The 22,279-nt window shown below is 33.3% G+C and overlaps 1 long non-coding RNA gene across 1 annotated transcript in view; it reads right to left on the minus strand.

The window, feature by feature from the left end:
• Positions 1 to 22,279, minus strand: part of LOC129533048 (uncharacterized) — a 157,353-nt gene that overhangs the window by 8,375 nt on the left and 126,699 nt on the right. The window contains exons 3-4 of the long non-coding RNA XR_008679061.2: positions 21,403 to 21,475; positions 8,105 to 8,183 (exon numbers count right to left, since the gene is read on the minus strand). This is a non-coding gene — a long non-coding RNA (uncharacterized lncRNA). The remainder of the gene's footprint in view (positions 1 to 8,104; positions 8,184 to 21,402; positions 21,476 to 22,279) is intronic.

Raw genomic sequence — 22,279 nt, forward strand, 5'->3', positions numbered from 1 at the left:
GGAGAGAGGCCTCTTCATTGCCTTTTTACTCAAGAATAGTTATAATTCTTGTTAGGGAATGGTGGATCAACTCTGTAAATTCTTTGGGATATAAAAGAGTGTGAGGAGCTGAAATCTTGAGTGGTATGCATTATGCATCCAGATATTCCCATCCCATGTGTTAGAGTGCCTGGCTTTTTGACCCAGGGTCATATATTTTGCACTACACATTTTTATCATCTGTAGAGTCAATGGTTTCTGAAGCTCAGAGACTCTAAATATTAAATTCTGAGTTTAATCTTTACATTTTTCTGCTCTACCACAGCTGCAAAAAAGGTTGCCTTTGTAAGCAACCAAGGAGGATTCTGACTTTCATGCATGGTTTTCAATTTTTGGTGAACAGTCCTGCTTTTCATTTGTTGTAGGGTGTCAAAGCAACTTAAGAGCGTCAGCCAACATTGTATCCATGGTACGCATTGTCCTCTCTCCCTGTACTTTTCAAATTCCTGACTTATTTTACTGAACAAGACAACTCCCACCATGGAACATACTTCTAAGTATTTGAAGGTTTAAAAATTAATTATATTTTGGAAAGTTTATGATTTCAACATTGAGTTGTAAATTTTCCATTTAAAAAATTCAACCAAATTTATTTAAAAATAACAGCCACATCAAATATTATCTCTAATACTAACCAAATACAAAATTATTTTATAAAAAATACATATTATGCATGAACATAGATGCGAAAATAATAAACTGTGTAAACCTGTAATGAATTTCTGTCCATTATAAGAATTTTAATTATAAATTTAAAATAAAAAAACAAATTACTCAAGAATAAAACATAATTTATAAGTAATTGGAGAAATAGAAGTTAAGTAGAAAAATATTATGGTTCTTAAAAATACAAATGCATAGGATTATATATTCAAATACTACTAAAATTCCTTTTGCCACTTAGTAACAAAAATTAGTTATTTCACTGTGAATTATCTTCTCTTGATATATTCTTGAATTCTTGGTGTATTAATTGAAAAGTATGTTCATCTAAGTAGGATAAATATATTAAATTTTATATTATAATACTTTCATAGTGTTACATATACCTTAATATAGTTTTCTCCACTATTATAAGAGGAAATTGTACTATTTCTACAGACTTTTACAGAGTCTATAATTTTCTGTGCTCTTTTGTTAATTGTCAAAAAAAATAGATAAGAAAGAGGAGGAAGGAAAGGGAGAGGAGATGGGGAAAAATAAAGCAAAGAGGAAAAAAAAGTAAGAAAGATAAGGGGGAAAATTGTCAGGCAAGAATATCTTATTCCTAACATAAGAGTTTCTGTACAAACAGGATATGAACAGAGCATTAATGAAATTGATAATCTAAACTAAAGAAGATGATTGAAGAAAATAGAAGTTTTAGGTGTTTATCAATAAAATTGTTTAATAGTCCTTCATTAAAAGGAATTTTTCTTTTCTAAATTAGCCACTGATATGCTTTGGATTTGCGTCCCTGCCCAAATCTCAAGTTGATTTACAGGAGGTGCCTGATGGGAGGTGACTGAATCATGGGGATAGATTTCCCCCTTGCTGTTCTAGTGATAACCGGTCAGTTCTCATGAGAACTGATGGGTTAAAACTGTGTGGCACTTCCCCCTTCTCTCTCTCTCTCTCTCCTGCTCTGACTTGTGAAGAAGGTGCTTGCTTCCCCTTCACCTTCCACCGTTATTGCAATTTTTCTGGGGCCTCCAAGTCATGCTTCCTGTTAAGCTTGTGGAACTCTGAGTCAATTAAACCTCTTTTCTTCATAAATTACCCAGTCTAAGATAGTTATTGATAGCAGGGTGAAACAGACTAATACAGCCACCAAAATTTGAGGTTATTTGAGGAAAAAGAAACTTGAGGAAATACTTGAAATTCGTTGATCATTATCTATTCAACTCTCTTCCAGTTATTTAGGGTCCTAAATAAATTCTCCAACAAATGAAAATATGTGCACACACACTCACATATATACACACAAATTCTCACAATTTGGTGTCAAAACATAAAGCCCATTTTTTGGAAAGATTATATTTTTCTACTAAATTAAATTGCTATATATAATTGTCAAATCTAATAATTTTATATATGATATAAAATTAGTAAATCCACTGATTTTAATATTAAATTTGGTTTTAAATTTTAACAGTATTTTATTTTGAATAAGTTATTTGTAAACAAATATTGGAATATTTATTTTGGCCTACATTATATTTTATATATTGTATGTAATATATATATTTTATATTTGAGATACATTAAATATTTAGCTTTGTTGATTTTTATCTTATACATTCTAAATACATTTTTTCTCTGAACATTTAAACTTAATATTAGTTATTATCTTGCGTTACAACCTCTAGTAACTTGTAAATTCTAACCACTTTTAAAGTTAATACTGAAAAACATTTTGTTATGCTTTTTATTCCCCCAAGGAGAGGCAAAAGTATCAATCAACATTGCTATCCACTGCATTATTGACGCATAAGGACATGCTCAGAATTGATACAAAAGCAAGGAGCTAAATACTGACCAGGTAATAGAACAGATATTAATAATAATCCTCTATACAGTATCTAAATGTCAGAAATGTATCTGTAAGCATTTAATATATATAAGTTTTTAAATTCTGATAATTTGGGCAGAGGTTATTTTGAACAGTCTATCTTCTCCAAGTGTATATGATGTTACTCAGTAAGTTTCTGTGTGTCCAATGTTTCTTCTTTCCAAATAAGCATACGTTGCTCTTTTTCTCATAGTAACTTATTATAGATATTTAATTTTCCACACTATTATAGTTTTCCAAATTTATTCCTTCAAATACAATGACATGTGAGGCTTTAGACAAATAGCACTAAATGTCCTCCTGTCCTCAATGATATCATGGTATAGATAAGTGAGAAACACACAAACCAACTATTGCAATTCATGGATATGAGTCCTATAAAAATATTTTAGAAGGGAAAACAGGAAGAACAAAGTGAAAGAGCGAATTATGAGAAACTTGATTTGGAGACTGATTGAAGGGACTTTTCACAGGGCCTAAGTTATATAAGAAAAACAGTAAATCAAACAAGATATTTATTTTGGTGGATAAAAAGAGGGCTTGCCAATCTATTAAAAAAGTAATATAAAAAGTTTACTAAGATAAGGTAAGTGGGAGCTGGAATATATAGGGTTGTGCCGTTAAGAAAAAATGTTCAAATTTATAGACTCAGAGCAATTCTAAGAAACCGCAAAGTTTAGATCAAAATCATGAGTGCTGGTGGCTGACTGTTGGTAGTCATGGGATGAGAATAAGAAGGTACATTCCATTCATTAGTCTGTCTGTTAAGTATACCTGTGTTTTGAGTTTAAATGTGTTTTCTAAAATCAAAGACCAATTCAAGTTCATTCTGAATTATGATCCAACATTTTATATGAATACTCTACATCTATTCTATGCTGAGATTAGGACCATTTGAAGATTAGTGAGCATTCCATTTCAACAACTTTCACAAATGTAAAATCTGAGTTTATTTTTTGCATCTACTCAGTATTGCAGCATTGTTGTTTCACAGTTCAAAGCCCATACACATATTATATAACCATATATTTATTAAGAATTTATTACATATTAAATACTATTCTAGGTGCTGTTTATACAACAAACTACAATGTGATAAAGGTTCAGAGGGCGAATTGTTTCCCTAAGTACTAATATTCTTACTCTCAATAATGTGTTCATTTCTAAGTCATGTGGAACACACGGTAGGCAACAATTCCAATGATATTTATTAATTTCTTCCCATCATATAGACATCAGGTATTCAGTAACACTAGGCTTTTAGCTCTCCACTATACCCAAAAGTTTAATACTTGGAAATTTTTTTTAAAGGATAAATTTTTTTTCCTAAAGTTTCTAATTTCAGTTATGATTTTTCTTCATAAAAATTTCAGAATATTTTACTTTTTTTTTTTTTTTTTTTTGAGTCAGAGTTTCGCTCTTGTTGCCCAGGCTGGGGTGCAATACCACGATCTTGGCTCACGACAACCTACGCCTCCCGGCTTCAAGCCATTCTCCTGCCTCAGCCTCCTGAGTAGCTGGGATTATGGGCATGCACCACCACTCCCGGCTAATTTTGTATTTTTTAGTAAGATGGGGTTTCTCCATGTTGGTCAGACTGGTCTCGAACTCCCGACCTTAGGTGATCTGTCTGCCTCGGCCTCCCAAAGTTCTGGGATTACAGGCATGAGCCACCGTGCCCGGCCTTATTTTACTTTTTATCACATTATTATCAAGCGCTTTGAACATTGTCTGCTTGGAGAAAGCCACTGAGTTTATATCTAATACCTACCTGTTTCCTATGCTTCAGTATTATATCTCAAAATAAATATGTTTTTCTGTGACCACAAATGCAATATATCCAAAATGGTTTTCTTTCTTCTTCAAGTCAGATCCTCTACCAATTTGTCTGTCTTTTAATAATGGTATCCTGTGTTTCCAATTATCCTTAAAGCAAATATGTCAGTACCTATAATTATTCAGTCACAGAGACCCATCATTTTTCTTCAAATGATGTGATATTCCTTTTCCAAATTTCTGTCTATTTCACCTTATCATTCTAACCCATACCCTTAACCCTCACATAGCATTATTAAAATAGCCTTCTATGTAACCTTCTATACTAAATTTATCATTCAGTCTATAAGATAAATCCCAGATCCTATAGAATTGAAAATGGCCATGGAATCTCGGAACCCCAAATTTTGTCATCTGAGTATTATCTCCTTTTAATATTTACCTAGAATATTATTATCACATCAGTTCTTACAGAGACAATTCTCCCCATCTTTCAAAAGGAGCCCTTGGGGCAGTATAATTGAGAGAAGATTGGAACACTTAAGTTAAAAGCTTCTATTGATTTGGTGTTAGGGAAATAGAAATAAATACCAAAAGGGAAACAAAATTAGGTATTTTGGCTCCTACATATTTAGAATAGTTGTCTTTAACTTGGCATGCATTAGGGTAATAATTACCTGTTTAGGGTTCAGGCTGCCACTGCTTTTCAGAGCCCTTCTTTTGTCTATACAAAATAAGAGTAACTTAACTATATCTGGACTCCTTGAAATTGAGGCCTGAGATATCCAGATCCAGAAGAGGCTAAGATTCCCTCTTTCCAACTGAGATCTCTCTTCCTGGAACACACATTTGACATTTCTGTTGGCTGTCCATAATCAGAAACACTTTTATGTTTGGGAAATTTCTGAAATTATGAGTTGAAGTTGACTTGCAGCTAACATTAACATATGAACTAGACTTTGCCAAACAATTGCAGCTATCTGTGCATGGAATCGAAGGATAGTGGTGTAAAATATAATAGACATTAGTGATAATTAAAAAACTTTCTAGAAGCATTAGTGATGTCAGATCCTGCAGAAGCTTCTGATGTTCCAAATGCTGCCAACCTAAAGCATAGGATATAATATTTGATGGCTGATGTGGTATTTTTTTTTAAATCTAGGATAGTGTTTCTTAAAGTGTGTTTCTTGTACCAGTGGCAATAGTACCATCTAGGACTTGGTACAGATGCAAATTCTCAGGTCCTACCCCAGACCTACTCAATCAAAAGAAATTCTGAGAGTGGGACCCACCAGTCAGTGCTTCAGCAAGCCCTTGAGGTACATGGACACTAAAGTTTGAGGATCATTGATTTAGGATGTTATTTCAGGCTGCCTTTAATACTCACTTAGCCCTTACATGAGTTTTTGGTGTTGGCACCTTTGTCTCTGTATAATGTCAGCAACTTTGATCTTGGCATAAACTAGTAGTCACATTCAATAGAAGCCAATAAAAGCACCTGAACTTTGCCCTAAAGAACTTTTATCTGGTTTGATTTCCATCTGTCTGTGATGAGCCTACAAATCATGGCCCCTGGGTTCTCACACGTTTTCTCTGAACCTCAGCTTCTTATCTAATCCTGCTTGAATTTGGTGATTTGACATTACACTTCGTATCTTGTCTGTAATCTGAAAATCGTGCTAATGATGGTAAGTAGTGCCCTGGTTACTGCACTGTTAGCAGCATGCCCAGGAATAGTGCCCCTAAAACAGGAAGTTTGAGTAATTTAATATGTTTATATATTATCTCCTTTTAGGACTAGAAAATCTATATGGTCAGCGATTATGCATTATACTTTTGTATTCTGCTCATTAAATAGAACTGTGAAGCTCAATCATACCTATATTTTATTCATTGTGTAGATAACTTTGATTTTACATCCACTTTGATTTGACAAACCATTTTATTTACATTTTAATTCATTTTCAATAAAAATAAATCATAGCACCAAGTGGCTATAGAAAAATGAACTGTGCAATTGGACATCACATTGAATTCTTATATTGACTAATTTTTTATCTTTCACTAAATCTTATCCGTAACCTTCTATCTATGAATCCAAATGCTATTATAAACTCTTAAATGATACCTCTGTTACTCAGAGCCTATTGAAAAATTTGATGAAATTGTCTCATGGGATTGTGGTAAATTAAATATGATCATAGATTCTGGTCTACTCCTCTTGTTAAAAGTGGAGCCGATCCCCCAAACCCTTACATCTCAGCAGCCCTCATGACCTGCTTTGACCAATAAATGATAGTGGAAGTGACCTTGTGTGAGTTCTGGAGCCCAAGCCACACGAGGTTTTGCAACTATTCTACATTCACCCTCTTGAAACACTTCTGCCATCTTATAAAAAAGTCTGGTCTAGCTATCTAGAAAATAGAGACTGTGGAGGCGAGCCAAGGTGCCTCAGTTGACAACCAGCCAGAAGCTTCCAGAATGAGTGAGGCCATCATTGGTCTCCTAGGGCAGCTGACCCACTAGCTAGTGGTAATCACATGAGTAAGCCCAGGTGCAACCAGCAGAAGAACCACCCATCTAAACAACAGAATTTGGAGTAATTATAAATTGTAATTTTAATTCATTATATTAGTAGTTTTGGTGTTGCAGTAATAGTTAACTAAATATTTTTAAAATAGTAATTAATGTTCTGGATTGTTTTTGTTATAGTTTTATATGTTGTCTTCTTTGGCTTATACTGCCAGTAATGCTTGATCAGACATTTTAAGAGGAGCCTTTGGAATTTCTTTTGTTAGAATTTATTTTAAAATCATTAAAGACTTCACATTTAGAGCATATTTATTAATGATCTAAGAAAATCTGGTCTCGATGCCAACTGTGTACTTCCAAAAAAAGATTCTATCATTCTAACTATTTCCCTGCTTTCTCCTCAGACAAGGTCATAGTTAATGGGCTTCTCACTGTGCATCTGAAATATGATGACAATTAAAGAGAAATCCCTCTTCAAGCATATGCGGCATTATAAAAATGACTTCCAAATAACAAACTGAGAATACACACATAACACTCATATCTGATAAGTTCTAAGTGCTTAAGTTATTTGTTACTTCCTTGAAGAGTATGGTTTAATGAATCTGTTAAAAATCAGTTAAAGTATAAGTAGAGAAGACATTATTCATTGATAACTCCTCTTATTAATCAATCAATACTTTTTTTTTTTTTTGAGATGGAGTGTCACTCTTGTTGCCCAGTCTGGAGTGCAATGGCATGATCTCGGCTCACCGCAACCTCCACCTCTCGGGTTTAAGCAATTATACTGCCTAAGCCTTCGGCGTAGCTGGGATTACAGGCACCCGCTGCCACACCCAGATAATTTTTTTGTATTTTTAGTAGAGAAGGGGTTTCGGCATGTTGGCCAGTCTGGTCTCGAACTTCTGACAGGTGATCCACCCGCCTCTGCCTCCCAAAGTGCTGGGATTACAGGCATAAACCACCATGCCTGGCCAATGCTTTCTATTAATTTATTTATAATCCAAATTTAATGTGATATCTAATATTTACATGCAATAGCTCAGATAATAGGTATGAAGCTAAAAAATATCATACATCAAATATGCTAGTTAGAAAAAACATCTTGTCTCTAACTTTGATATTAAACTATTTAAAATATTTTTCAAATTTTGCTTGTTTACAGAATTTTCTTGAAATTACTAAACTTAATTTTTGAATTCTTACCATATGCTAGATGAGTTTTCTCAGCACAAGGGACACAGAAGAACAAAGCAGAAAAATCTTTATTATTGGAGCTTGAATTCTAGAATGGGAGAAGAAAGATAATTCATATAAATGAGTAAATTATAGTAAAAGTATATAATTATATGATTGTGTACATGTTGCGTGGTAAGATATGCCATGTATTTGATGGTAATAAAGAAAAAAAACTAAACAGAAAATAGATGTAAAGACTACAGATAATTTGGAGGGGAATGGAGCAGTGTCATTTTACATAAATTCGTCATGAAATGCCTCACTGAAAATATGGCATTTAAACCAAAGTCTTAACAAATTCATTAACAGAGACAAGGAATACATCTATTTGAATACTGGGATGGGTCCAATTTACAAGGAAGTGCAATCACAAACACAGGAAACATGAGCATGTCTGTACTTTTTAAGGAATGTCTGAGAAATTGGTGTAGATGAAAAGTATTAAATGATGCCAAAAGCAGTAGATGCATTTGGAGAGATAAGGTAAGGCCAGATCATCTATAGCCTTACAGATTATTATAAGATTCTGGCTTTGACTAGGAGTGAAATGAAAAGTGATTTAGAACATTTTCAAACAGAGTACTTGCTGTGGTATAAATGTTGATGTCCTCCCCCCAAAAATTAAATGTTGGAACCTAATACCCAATGTGGTAGTATTAAGAGGTAGGGCCTTTGGGATGTGATTAAGTCATGAGGGCACCACCCTCATGAATTGGATAAGTGCACTCATCAATGAATCTTAATCAAGCTCCCTAGCCTTTTTCCACTATGTGAGAACACACAGAAGGCAGCATCTATGAAGAATAGGCCCTCACTAGATATCAAATCTGCTGGTGCCTTTATCTTGGACTCTCAGTCTCCAGAATTGTGAGCTATGGAATCTGTTGTTTATATGTTACCCAGTCTGTGATATATTGTTACAGCAGCCCCAATAGACTTAGACAGTAGTCTTTTGATTTGACTTGCATTTAAAAATGATTACCTTGATAACTACATAAAATTACTTTGTTAGTGAGACAGGTTGTTGCCATCTTCTGAGAAATAGGTGAAGGACACTTGGACCATGGTGATAGTGCAGAGGGTAGAGGTAATATATAATAGAAAGGTTAAGATACTACATATAGGAATTGAGTCAACATTACTACCGTGAAGTTGATGACGGATGTGAGAGGCAGAAAAGATAAAAATGACTCCAATGTTTTATTTTAAATCCATGGATATTTTTCCATAATGTTAACATCTATACAATAATTTCTTTTTTTTAATTATACTTTAAGTTCTAGGGTACATGTGCACACGTGCAGATTTGTTACATATGTATACATGTGCCATGTTGGTGTGCTGCACCCATTAACTCGTCAGTCATTTACATTAGGTGTATCTCCTAATGCTATCCCTCCCCTCTTCCCCCACCTCACAACAGGCCCCAGTGTGTGATGTTCCCCACCCTGTGTCCAAATGTTCTCATTGTTCAATTCCCACCTATGAGTGAGAACATGCAGTGTTTGGTTTTCTGTCCTTGGAATAGTTTGCTCAGAATGATGGTTTCCAGCTTCATCCATGTCCCTACAAAGGACATGAACTCTTCCTTTTTTATGGCTGCATAATATTGCATGGTGTATATGTGCCACATCTTCTTAATCCAGTCTATCATTGATGACATTTGGGTTGGTTCCAAGTCTTTGCTATTGTGAATAGTGCCACAATAAACTTACGTGTGCATGTGTCTTTATAGCAGCATGATTTATAATCCTTTGGGTATATATCCAGTAATAGGATGGCTGGATCAAATGGTATTTCTAGTTCTAGATCCTTGAGGAATTGCCACACTGTCTTCCACAATGATTGAACTAATTTACACTCCCACTAACAGTGTAAAAGCGTTCCTGTTTCTCCACATCCTCTCCAGAACCTGTTGTTTCCTGACTTTTTAATGATTGCCATTGTAACTCGTGTGAGATGGTATCTCATTGTGGTTTTGATTTGCATTTCTCTGACGGCCAGTGATGATGAGCATTTTTTCATGTGTCTGTTGGCTGCATAAATGTCTTCTTTTGCGAAGTGTCTGTTCATATACTTCGCCTATTTTTTGATGGAGTTGTTTGTTTTTTTCTTGTAAATTTGTTTAAGTTCTTTGTAGATTCTGGATTATTAGCCCTTTGTCAGATGAGTAGGTTGCAAAAATTTTCTTCCATTCTGTAGGTTGCCTGTTGACTCTGATGGTAGTTTCTTTTGCTGTGCAGAAGCTCTTTAGTTTAATTAGATCCCATTTGTCAATTTTGACTTTTGTTGCCATTGCTTTTGGTGTTTTAGACATGAAGTCCTTGCCCATGCCTATGTCCTGAATGGTATTGCCTAGGTTTTCTTCTAGGGTTTTTATGGTTTTAGGTCTAACATTTAAGTCTTTAATCCATCTTGAATTAATTTTTGTATAAGGTGTAAGGAAGGGATCCAGTTTCAGCTTAAAGAACACTATGTTGAATAGTTTTACTGTAATTACCATAACCATTTCTATATGCTGACTGTCACATTGTAATAAACATAGGTTTTCTGAGAACATAATGTGAAAAACTATGTTAGGCTTAAAAGTGGATGAAATGTATTCCCTGTTCTTGAGTAGCCTACAAATTTAGTGTGAAAAACAAATATCTATAAAAATTATTTTAATTCAGAGTAGAAACTGATAAGATATAGATAAAAACATGAAGATACATGAAAAAAATAATGTGCACTAATCCGATATGGAGCATGGAGGGCATAGGAGTAAACTTCAAAGTAGAGAAATATTTTTTTCAGAGAAAAATGTAACAACTTAAAGAGAAAAAAAAGCGGCCAGGCGCGGTGGCTCACGCCTGTAATCCCAGCACTTTGGGAGGCCGAGGCGGGCGGATCACGAGGTCAGGAGATGGAGACCATCCTGGCTAACATGGTGAAACCCCGTCTCTACTAAAAATACAAAACATTAGCCGGGCGTGGTGGCGGGCGCCTGTAGTCCCAGCTACTCGGGAGGCTGAGGCAGGAGAATGGCGTGAACCTGGGAGGCAGAGCTTGCAGTGAGCTGAGATTGCGCCACTGCACTCCAGCCTGGGCGACAGAGCCAGACTCCGTCTCAAAAAAAAAAAAAAAAAAAAAAAAAGAGAAAAAAAGCGTTGAATAAATGGGGAGACACAACATGTTCATAGACTGGAAGATGCAATATTTTAAAAGGGAAAAATTTCCTAAGACTGACAATAGATTAACTAAAATTCTACTTAAAATACAGAAATGATTATTATTTCTTATTATACTATTGAGCCAATTAAGAGAAAATAACGAGACACCCATAAATAAAATGACCAGGTAAAAAAATCTACTCTGAAAATAACAAGACAATATTGAAACAATAATTGTTAAGATGATATTGTATTGGTTCAAGTGTATTAAATAACCTATATAAGTGGAGCAAAGAATTAGCAGAAATATTGATATGTTGTATGGAACAATGTATGCCCAACATGGAATGAATGATCAATACAGAATAAACAATCTTTTAAATAAATGATGGTTGAGCAATGGGATATCAATGTGACATAGAATGAAATCATAACCTCTCGTCCTGCTACATTAAAATATCAATTCCAAATAAAGAAAAGCTAAAACTATGGAGAGAATATTATTATGTAGAATATAATAGAGTGAAATATTTACAAGAACCTACTTCAATGCATGTTATGAAACAATAAAAAAAGCTATGAGAATAGATTAAAAGACTAATGAGTTAAAATACAAAAAAGTTAATATTATATTTATCAACATAATAAATAATATATATAATAAAATATATAAATTGTATTTATCAAAAGATACCATGAAGAAAATACAAATACCAGTCGCAACATGGGAGAAAATACTCAACATTTAAAAAGCTAACAAAAACACTGTTGCCCAAAATATGAAAAGAATATTTTCATGCAGTTAAAAAAAATAACCCAAACTGATGGAGGGAGGGGGGAATTTCCAAAATGTATAAATAATTTTTTTTAAAAAGAAAAGTGAAATAATTATATGAAAAGATGTTTAATCAAATTAGTAATCAGGGAAAAGCAAATTAAAATCTCAAAAAATACCACTACTGAAAAAAAATAACCATTGGTAACAAGGACCTGGAGCATGTTTTTTTGAACATTTTTGACATTATCTGTTACATTATAAAATTTGTATACCCTCTGACCCAGAAATCCTAACACTATGCATAGACCCTACATAAAATGACAAATGCAGGCACTAAAAGTCACAGGACATTCATAACACCATAGTTTGGCACAGGCAGGCAATATAAACAATCCAAATGGTCATTTACAGTAGAATGGATTTAATAAATATGTGATATATTCATACAATGAAATATCATATGGCAATAAAAATGAGTAAGCTAAAGCTATACACAAAAATTTGGATGAATCTTATAAGTAATATATTGGACAAAAGAAACCATATGGAACAGAAGTATGTATGGTAGGAGTCCATTCTTACACATTTTAAAACCAAGCAAAACTAAAAACAGTATTGCTTCAGAATCTATACATAAATCTAAAATAAAGAAATTAAAATAATGATTAACGATTATCACAACTCAAGATAGTTGTTAATTCTTGGGGAAGGATTAAGTTCCTGACAGAAGAGAATTCAGGTGGCCTCGGAAGTACTGAAAATAATCTATTAGTTTTTCCATAGAACACAAAATGATTTACTTTGTTAATTTTTGTAACACTGTGAATATATGTTCTACTTAATTTCTTTAGGTAAGTTATATTTTTAAATTTGTAGAAAAGTTTATATTTTGTCGTGAAATCATTCCAAAGATATTAGGCTTTTGTTTAAGTAGCAGGAACAAAAAAAGAACGTGTATATGAATGCCATAATACTGAGAACACAGAGTCTCTCAAATCATTCTTTTAATGTAATTTTTCATAGCTAATAATATAACAAAATGAAGCTATGAGATAAACTGTAAAATCCAAAAAATATATTAATATTGAAAAAATAATATAAGATAAGCAGCATACTCTACTTTCAGAAATGACAACATGAGAAGTTCAGGGAATCTACTGTAGAAAAAAAGAGTATACTATAACTAGCCATACTATCATAAACAACAATTTTAGAACACTGAAAAATATTCAAAGATGGACAACAACTTGAGAAGTATAGTTGATATTTGTTATTCATGGTACTTATATTCTATAACTTTGCTGAGAACACTGAATTAGTGAACCCAGAATCATTGCTCTTGGGGGAAATTCATGGTTAGATTCCCCCTAGCTTATAGTTACAATATTTTCATCAACTGATCAATAAATAATCTTCCTTTATGGGTGTTTCTCTTTAAAGATCCCTTATTAAATCTCTGTCATTGATTCATTAATATTGAACTTATGGCTGACGGCACTATTACTCATGCCTGAATGAGCATGTCTGACGTGTGTTTTCTCTGTAAGGCACAGCACAGCCTTCTTGTACTGAGGAACCCAGACAGCATTTCAGTACTACACTTCAGGGCCATTTTAAACAGCAAAATCGTCAACGAAAAGTACAAACGTGAAAAATGTGGCTGTAAATAGACTGTAAAAACGACCCTTGTTCATTGTATGAGAATTAAACAAGAAGGGAGAACATTGTCTTTTTCTCTCATCTGGGAACATGTGCCACTCAAATTTTTCACCATTTTGTGCATGTCTGCGAATAAGCACCAAAGCCCATGAGCACAGCTATTGCAATTACAAATGCACATTAGCCAGTAGGCAAATTTGCAAATATAGTATCTGTAAATAATGAGGATTAACTTTATCGACTTACAAAAAATTACACTGCATTGTATAAGATGAGTGAGTTTGTGATCTTCTTACCTGATGGAACTTTTATTCTGGTCATGACAGGTGGCAAAACCCAAAGTTTTACCTTCAGAAGTGATGAAATAGTTAAGATAAGGTGACAAAGCACCTAGAAATTTAATGCAGAGATTTGGAAATTGAGAGAGTAATAGAAACACTGTTTTACTAACCTACCCCACACCCCTGGCTTACCACTGAGGTAAGAAAGTACAAAGGAGATCCCAGAAAGTCTGGTCAGGTCAAAATTTACGGCCAGATGAAGGTTTAAATTTTGCTGTGCCTCTGAATGCAACCCTCAACTCACGCATGGCTCAGGCAACAGAGGATGGACATCTTACTGGGATTATTTTATCTGGGATTACAGGCGCCCACCACCACACCAGGCTAATTTTTGTATTTTTCGTAGAGATGGAGTTTCACCATGTTGGCCAGGCTGTTCTTGAACTCCTGACCTCAAGTGATCTGCCTGCCTTGGCCTCCCAATCTTTGTTTGCTTTTCTTTTCTTTTCTTTCTTTCTTTTTTTTTTTTTTTTTTTTTTTTTTGAGACAGGGTCACACTCTGTCGCCCATGCTTGAGTGCAGTGGCACAACCACAGCTCACCGCAGCGTCAACCTCCTGGGCTCAAGCAATCCTCCTACCCGAGCCTCCTGGGTACCTGGGACTACAGGAACATACAACCACACCCTGCTAATTTTTGTATTCTTTGCAGATATGGTTTTCATCATGTTGTCCAGGATGGTCTGTAACTCCTGGGCTCAAGTGATGCACCTGACTTGGCAAGTGCTGGGAATAAACACTTACCTTGGCAGGTGCATCACTTGAGCTCAGGAGTTAGTTGACATGTTTGGGATTACAGGCATGAGCCACTGCACCTGGGCATGTACCACATTTTCTTTAGTCTATTGTCAGTGGGCATTTAGGTTTATTCTACATCTTTACTATTTTGAATAGTGCCCTGCCACTGTTTTTAAGTCCATGTTCCTTGGAGTGTGTCCTTCTCAAGTGTTGATTAAGGAACAGCTGGGGCTTTGACTAGATTTTGTATGTACGCAGGTGGTGAGCTTCTACCACGTGTAACTCACTAATTTTTGGTATTCTCTTCCTAAATTTCCAACCATTATGGTAGCCCCAGACTGTTTTCTGACACTCCAGCCAATGAAACTATGCTTTTCTGCTAGAGTTTGGCCATGCTGTGCAAATTAAAGAGAGCCTTTAGGGGGAAAAGTATGTAAAGCTGACACAGTGTGGTTCTCTCCCATAAAGGGTAAATCTTATCTATTCTCTGCCTTAAATTTTTTAAAAATACATAGTTCAAGTTATAGTTGATATATGCAGGAGGATCTGTCTGATGCAGTCAGTTCCATCATTATTGAACATACTAACCAATTTTAAAATATGTACACACACACTGACACATATGTTCATGTACATATTCTGATAGCATAAGATTACATATTTTAATTTGCAACCCATTATTTTTTCATGTTATTTATGGAACTCTACTCAAACCATATAAAAACTATACACAGTCCATAGTTTTATTTATCATAATTAATTGAGCACACACTCAAATTAAGGAGCTATGAATTTTTCTCTCTTATAGATGATGATGCATTGAAATCATTGTGATAGTTTGCGTATTAATTTACCTCTTTTGCATAAGGTTTTGGGAGTGGAATATAAAACAAAGGGTATATACATTTTTAAAATTCGGATATCTATTGCCTCATTATGGCAGTATCATTTTCTATTATCACCAATAATATATAAGAATATCTATTCAGTATCTTGATCATTATGACAATATTATTAATTTCTGACAATTAAGTAGACACAATTGCTGTTTTGTATTATCTTATTGGCTTTTCCTAACTTTGTAAAAGGCATAGGTATTACAGCGCTTTAGAAAATATGTCTTGGTTAGGTTGACATGAAGGGAGAGGGCTGTTATTTTTATTTATACAGGAATAGTAACATTTTTACACTACTGAGGACAGTTATTGCACTATTCACCCAAATTTTTAGAGTGGCTTTTCTGTACCTGGCATCAGTTTAAGCAGAGGAATAACACTTTGAAATATTATTTACTGCAGATTTGCTCTTGTTGATAATCTATGCTAAGGTAAGGCATCTACATTACATTACTAATTTCTGAAAATAAGGTATAATGGACTTTATTTTATAGTTTAGGTAAACTGTGCATCAGAAAGGTTTTGTGGCTGAGTTTAAAGAGTAAGAAAGAACCAGAGCTAATTTGTTTAACTCCAAAGCGAGTGCTTTATGATATTAAGTTCAGGTGGAGGATAAAAAAAATTAATTCCATTATTACAGTGAGATCAGGACTATGATTGGAGAAGTAAAGGAAACTCTGAAATATTTGAATAGGTGTATCTGGCACTGGCTTGGTTCTTCAAGTTAGTATTCCTGATAGAAGCAGTATCTAAGCTGAGACCACAGGGATAACAGCCATCAGACATGCAAGGAAGGTAAGGATGTTTCAACCAACAGAATGACATGTGCAAAGATTCAGAGACAAAGATGTACAGTATTTTGGGCAAAGAAATGTGTACATCAGTCTGACTAGTGTCTTGTAAAAATAAACATCAGCGCTAAATTATGTGTACACAATTTAAGTTCCTCATGTAATTTTAGATTTAATTTTTATTATCTATTAGGCATTTTATCAGACCTATATTAAAGATAATTGAGGCAAAAAGAAATAAGATATTTTTCCAAGTTTAAAAATGAATGATAATGCCGACTCAGGATTTGAATGCAGGCTTTTTTTAGAGTTTGGGTATTTACCCAAAATGCTATGCTATCCTGTGGCAATCTGTGTTAAAGGGTTTAGATTTAATTTAAAGACACATGTAAGACATTGAAAAGTTTTATGCAAAGAATAATATGATCAAATGTTCATTTATGAAGGATACTGCTGACTACAAATTGGAGAAATAATTGGATAGAGTTGGAAGAAAAAGTATCCAGGGTGAAAAAGAGTGTGCAGCAAAAATTTTCTGTACAATTGCCCTTTGAACACAATACTTACAAATATACAATAGTAGTCTTCTTTCCATTACATAAGTAATGCAACTGTACATATCATTTATTTTGTTTGTTAAATTGATGATTCTATTTTAAGAGATTGTAATCATTCAACAATATTTTATTTTTGTGACATAGATAAAATATTTTAAAGTGATCAATTTATAAGCATTTACAAGCAACTTCCCTCTATAAGCAAGATGTGATATTGTTGTTGTATTTCAAAAGGCACTGTATTTGTAATCAGTGAAACATGGAATCGAATTTGAGATCTGTCATTTATTAATTGTATGACTTGAACAGGTTATGTAATATCTATGCATGCGAGAAAAATCGAGGTCCTACAGGAATTAAATGAGATATATCAATAGTCTTTATATAGTGCCAAAAACAGTATTTTCTCAGATGATGATAGTAATTTTATCTAACTAGATGCATGGTTTTGACAATGTTTGAGTCATTTTAAGATTTTTTGTATGTGTATATATCATTTACATTTTATTATTCTTCTTAAGTAGTATTGAATGCACCCGGGATATAATGAATTTTAAAATATATACACATGTGAATCTATTCTTAATTTGGTTGACAATTTTTCAGATTCTATGTATATGTATGCACATACACAAAGATTCTATTTTTCTGATATTTTTACAGAAATTGAATTGCAATATACATATTTGTCTATGAATTCTTATATTTCTTTTCTTTTTTTTTACTTCGTAGTATGGCTTAGAGAGTGTTTTTTAATGCATCTTTTTTTTACATGGCTGCCTAGTTTTCTAAAGGATATAGGCTTCTATGATTTAATTTGTTCTTTATTGGTAGAGTTTTAGATCTTTCCAACTGGTCAGAATTATGATCAATATTTCTATGAACATATTTGTATGTAATTTTAAAAGGATATATAAATATATATATGTATATAGTTGTGTTTCTATGAAACAGGTTTCTGATGCCAAATTTATACATTAGTGGAAATACTCATCTTAAGTCTGTCACAGATGCTCAAATATGCTCCTACAATGCCTGTGTCAATTTAATTGGCACAAGGAGTATATAAAAGTGCTCTTAATCTCATACCATATTTGATAACGAATATAATAAAATTGAAAAAAAGCCAGTATTTTAGGGTTGAAATAGTCTTATTTCATTTTCCATTTCTTTGCTTATTTTCTGATCAAGCACTACACAAGACGTTTGTGCCTTGTGGCAAAGTTACATAGATACTTGATTTTTATGGATAACTATTTACAATTGTGTTATTTCAATTAAGTGCTCTTTTTGTTTAATGTTAGAGGATTATTTGTATTGTCATGAAATTCTCTATAATAAGAATTTTGTTCAGCCTTTCATTTCTTGTTAACTTTGTTTATATAACATTTTTACTCTATAGAAACTTAAAAATTTATACAGTTAAATCTAGAAATACTTTACTTCAGAATTGTGAAACTCATGCTACATCTTTCATTCCAAGGTTATTTTTAAAACTGTATTTATTCTCATCTCATATCTTAATAGTTTAGTTATATACATACATATGTATAACATAAATATGTATTTTATATATATATATATAATGTCCTTTTGCCATTGTGAATGTATTTTCACATAGGTATAATGTGTGATGTGCAGATTTCATTATATTATTTTATAAATGAGTAGCCAATTACAGGTTAATAAATTATAAAAGATCATATTTGACATAAAAATATTGCATTAAAATTTATTTAAAATCATTTTATTTCTTTTGCAATTTTAACTTGCTACAATTAACTTTTCTACATTTCCTATTGCTCAACACAGGTCAAATTATCATAAATGCCATTTGTTATGTAATACCTTCTTCAAATAACTGATTGATTTGCAAAGTAGAATTTGCTCTTACTTATACAAAATAATATGTTTTAGACACAGTTACCTTTTCAGTCTCGGTAAAAATCTCTCTGCCCACCTAATCATAACCCAAATTTTTCCATGTTCAATCTTGCCAATGTGTTCACTCTACCTGAATTAATGCAGGACAATAGATCAAGATTTGCTCTTCAGTATTTGTATTGCCCATGAGCCATATTCTACATGATTTATATAAATGTTGACCTAATGTCAGCTTCATATTTCTGATAAAGTTTTGGTTGTTTATGCTTTGAATGCTATGTCTCTCTCTATTTCTCTGGTTCTCTCTCTCTCTCTCTCTCTCTCTCTGTCACACACACACACACAAACACACACACGCAAACACACACACATACACAAGATTTAAGCCTTTCTATTGATCTTTTATTTTAGTAATATTTATGGATAGAGGAACTGTGTGAAGCTTGCTGAGTAACTGATGATGTTAAGGTGATATATCACTCTGATATAAACAGATTAAAATAAAGAACCACTGCTTAATACTAATGAAACAGCACAGCACACTCAATTAGTCACTAAACAGCTTTTCACTCTTCTCTTACACCCAGGTCTAAAGGATTACTGGAGCTGTGGTTCAGTTGCTCAAATTTTGCACAGCCTTCCAACAACATGTTATGGTTACCAAAGACAAGAGGCAATAATAGATTAATTCAGCAACGGCTGAATATGCCATTAATGGCCATGCAATAGGCTTATCTGGGCTGACAAAGTAGCCCCCTTTCATGTCTGTTCAATTAGAGATAATAATTGAAGGCATTAATCACACATATTTTCAACAAAACTTTTCTCAGTTAAAGACACCCTGCAAATGATGTGGTCCAATGCACATCCGCCTATTAGGGTTGCTATGACTATGGTGAGTCTGATCTGAAAGACAGGATACAATCAGGCCTGAGACAATGAGTGGATTTTCATATTTAATGGCCTTGGTTTTCAGCTTGGCACAGCAAACTGAATAGCAGTGACCCAAAGATGACCTTCTATTTTTCTTCTTTGATTTGTCCCCAGGGATGGACAAGGCATTGGGATCATGGGAGTAATCAGAAAACAAGCATGCCACCTTATGTAGATGAAAACACCGGGAAAAGTCTACCTTAGAAAACTTTTGTTTCATTACTGATATGGAAGAATCCCCTTTTTATTAAATTGTTCTTGAGTTAAAGGTATTTCTAGGAATGCAATGGAGATAAAAAGCATGCCAACCAAAAATCACAGGACCAGGGGCTTGCTCTACCATTAAAGGTCTTTAGTCACATGCCTTTATTTCTCAGGTTTTCGGTTTATCCATTGACCAAAGCATTTGAACAAGGTGTTCTAAATCCAGGTTTAAAAATACATTTATTTATTTTGCAATCTTAATATAGAATAAAAATAAGAATTAATTATCATGGATCTCTTCTCTGAGGCAAACATTAGATAATGCACAGAAAATGACGCATGCTGGATATGTCTATGTTGTCATGTCTCATCCTTCACATGTCTGTACCATGAGTCATATTCAACTTTAAGAACATTGATATATTCTTCTTTTGTAAAAGTTTCCTAGGAACTTTTCCTCAAGAAAATATCAGATATCAATTATTCATCTTCATGAATTCTATACATTGCTCGAATTAATACTGGCAAATATTGATCACAGTACTGTCATTTACTAAAAGCTTGAATTACATGATATTGAATGTTGTGTGATGTACCAAGGAATCTGGTAACAAACACAGTCTTGTTTTTTAAAAATATATGTGTTTTATATATATATATATATATAATTGTATGGTTTGAAATTATTATTTAAATATGAATATATGTGTATATCAATATATAACATCCATATATATATATATATAAAAATTCAAAGGCCACATTAAAACTGTTAATTTATAAAACAGTTCACTAATTGAACAGGGGTTGCCCCAAGTTAACACGGGGAGTTAATTAGGAGAGAGTGTAAATAAAGCAATCAGACAAAATACATTTATAAACTAAGAAATTTATCTTTCCATCCAGATACGTTATTTATATTTCACTTGTTTAATTTAAGCCAACTCATTCGTTTAGCATTTCTTCATCACTCAGCTTGAATTGTTTTTTCTTTTCTGTGTTTCCACTTCCCTTGGACATCAGTTATGGCATTTGTATTATTTGGCCTGCTATTATTGTTGTTTTCGTGTATAGCTTTACCAGTAGTTGAAAACAAGCCGAATACCTAATAAGGCATTATGAACCTTATTTATGAAGCCTTTATTTATTTAGATAATAGGGTGGAAAATGAATGAATACAACTTCACATACAAAAATGGTGTATCGGATCTGATAGTGGATGAACTGATGGAGTCTGACTAAGTGTGTGTTGTTTGAAAAAAAATACAAGCTGGAAAGATAAGAAGATGAGTAATTACTGGTACAATAAATGGCCAAGAGCTATAACTACTTACATTTTTGTTTTCAAGAGAATTGGACAGCATTATATGCCTCTGAGATATGGTAACTTGGGAACAAACTAGATTCCTAGAGAAGAAAAAATAGAACCATTATGTTAAGCAGGCAAAGTTGTTAAAAATAGTTGTGTATAGAAGTCCAAGAGTGTTAAAATATGCTACAGGTATTTAATTGGTAAGCTGTAGAATTTATCTTTAAATTTTAAATGAAAAACTTTTCTATCTAAAAGCATAAATTTCTATGTTAGAGTTCACACTGGCTTGTTTGTTTATAGAGTACCCTTTACTACATATAGAAAGTAGTAAAGATAGATTGCAAAATATAGACAGATAGATAGATAAAAAGATAGATAAAATGATCTTACTGAAAACTCGTTTCTCACTGATGTACTATAGGAATCTGTTAATTAAAGGCTTTCAATAATTTTCAGTTTATTTATAGATTTTTGAATATTTAAAGAAACATTCTCTTTGATCACTTTCCTGATCTAGTTTGCCTACAAATACCTTTTTTGCATTTCAGAACTCATTTGCATTTTCTTCCATGCAACTATCGAAATGCTAAGAACACAGCAAACTAATGCAGGAACAGAAAACCAAATACCTCATGTTCTCACTTATAAGTGGAAACTAAATTATGAGAACACACGGACACATACAGGGGAATAATACACACTGAGGTCTATCAGAGGGTGGAGGGTGGGAGGAGAAAGAGGAAAACAACTAATAAATATTAGCCTTCATCCCTGGATGATGAATAATCTGTACAACAAACTCATGACACAAGTTTACCTATATAACAAACCTGCACATATACCCCTGAAATTAAAATAAAACTTAAAAAATAAAAATTAAATTTAAAACGCGGAGAAAA

This window comes from Gorilla gorilla, chromosome 3, assembly GCF_029281585.2.
Source record: "Gorilla gorilla gorilla isolate KB3781 chromosome 3, NHGRI_mGorGor1-v2.1_pri, whole genome shotgun sequence".
NCBI classification, from domain to species: domain Eukaryota; kingdom Metazoa; phylum Chordata; class Mammalia; order Primates; family Hominidae; genus Gorilla; species Gorilla gorilla.